This window comes from Psammomys obesus, unplaced genomic scaffold (genome assembly GCF_907164565.1).
Source record: "Psammomys obesus unplaced genomic scaffold, mPsaObe1.curated_primary_1811, whole genome shotgun sequence".
NCBI lineage: Eukaryota > Metazoa > Chordata > Mammalia > Rodentia > Muridae > Psammomys > Psammomys obesus.
Window position 1 is genome coordinate 1 of NW_026595912.1, and position 2,041 is coordinate 2,041.

A 2,041-nucleotide genomic window follows, 5' to 3' on the forward strand; every position below is an offset into this window, starting at 1 on the left:
CTCCAGCATGTGTTGTCACTTGAGTTATTCATCTTAGCCATTCTGATAGGTGTAAGGTGAGCCTACAGACTGGGAAAGGATCTTCAATAACCTATATCTGACAGAGGGCTGATATCCAGCATATGTAAAGAACTAAAGAAGTTAAAAAGCGATAAATCAAGTAATTCAATTAAAAAATGGGGTAAGGAGCTAAACAGAGAATTCTCTGTAGAGGAATATAGAATGACAGAGATACAGTTAAAGAGATGCTCAACATCCTTAGCTATCAGGGAGATGCAAATCAAAACAACCCTGAGGTTTCACCTTACAGCCATCAGAAGCTCTGATTCTTGCAACACAACACCATGGTTGGGCAAGGTTCTCCCAGATCTTTGAAATGAAGCTGGAACAGGATGGGATCTCAGGATCCTGGTCCTTCACTACCCTCTGGTGGTGGCTTCATTCCATTGCAGCGAGTTCCTTAAAAGAGAAGTTTAGCCTGCTATCTCAGAACCTTGACTGTGTTAAACTCTCCCTCTATCCCTCCTTCGCTCCCTCCCTCCGTCTCTGTCTCTCTCTACCTGCTCCTCTTCTTGCAAGAGGGGAGAGTTCACCCTCAAATTTTGAAGACTCATTCTGCAGTCTCCTCTATTCTCAGTCTCTTCTCCGTAGGAGCTCCTTTAGAAGTGTGTTGCATGAAAATTGCAGGCAAATGCGGGAACTAGAAAAGGTCATCCCGAGTGAGGTATCCTAGAAACAGAATGACACACATGGTATTTTCTCACCTATAAGTGGATTGTAGACCTACAGTATAGGATAAACATACTAAAATCTGTACACCTAAAGAAGCTAGGCAAGAAGGAGGTCCCTGGGTAAGATGATCAATATTCTTTCAGAAAGGCAAATGGGATAGACATTGGAAGAGGGAGAAAACAGGGAATAGGACAGGAGCCACCACAGAGGGCCTTTGAAAGACTCTACTCAGCAGGGTTTTAAAGCAGATTCTGAGACTAATAGCCAAACTTTGGGCCAAGTGCAGGAAATCTTATGAAAGAAGGGGGAGAGAGAAAGACCTGGAGGGGATAGGTGCTCTACAAGGAGAGCAACAGAACCAAAAAATCTGGGCACAGGGGTCTTTTCTGAGACTGATACTGCAACCAAGGACCATGCATGGAGATAACCTAGAACACCTGCATAGATGTAGCCCATGGCAGCCCAGTGTCCAAGTGGGTATCCTAGTAAGGGGAGCAGGGGCTGTCTCTGACATGAACTCAGTGACTGGCTCTTTGATCATCTTCCCCTGAGGGGGAAACAGTCTTACCAGACCACAGAAGAAGACAATGCAGCCAGCATTGATGAGACCTGATAGGCTAGGGTTAGATGGAAGGGGAGGAGGACCTCCCCTATCAGTGGACCAGGAGAAGGACATGGGAGGAGTAGAGGGACAGAGGGCGTGATTGGGAGGGAATGAGGGAGGGGGCTACAGCTGGGATATAAAGTGAATAAATTGTAATAAATAAATAAAATGCTTAAAAAAAGAGGTGTGTTGCATATGGCAGAGATAAAGCAATGATCAAGTGTGATCTCATAAATTAGCTGGTCAATGACCATACAAAGAGAAACTGTCTCAGGTTTATAATTACTTAAAGGAGGTGGAAACAATGAATGGATTCCACAGGAAGTACTTTTGGCAGTCTAGGTGCCTGGGCTATGTACTGCGTGAGTTCCAAAGTTAGTAAAAGGAGATCTGGAAACACAGGGTTAAAGCTTGTCTCTGCAGACAGCACATCTCATGGCTTTTAAAGTGTCAGCTTTTTTTTGACCATGGTGGCTAAAAACAGCCTCGATAGGCGATGGACTTCCACTCAAGAGGATTGTGCTGGGACTGGTGAGAGGGGCTGTGGAGGTTATAGCATCTGGAGCCTGACTTCTCGGCATTGGAGTCTGTCCTCTTACTGCACTCACACAGTCTGAAGAGAGAGCACAAAATGTAGACTCTAAGACCACCAAATCACGAGATTCTTAATCTTTAAGCAGTGTGTTGCATTTTCTATTCTGCTTT

General features: G+C 44.8%; 1 long non-coding RNA gene across 1 annotated transcript; it reads right to left on the bottom strand.

Moving 5' to 3' along the window:
* Positions 1-184: 184 nt before the first annotated feature.
* On the bottom strand, positions 185-1,632 carry LOC129685930 (uncharacterized). Its single transcript, XR_008721559.1, has 3 exons — positions 1,623-1,632; positions 561-729; positions 185-459 (listed from the first exon to the last, which is right to left on the bottom strand). It is a non-coding gene; the product is annotated as an uncharacterized LOC129685930 (long non-coding RNA).
* Positions 1,633-2,041: the final 409 nt, after the last annotated feature.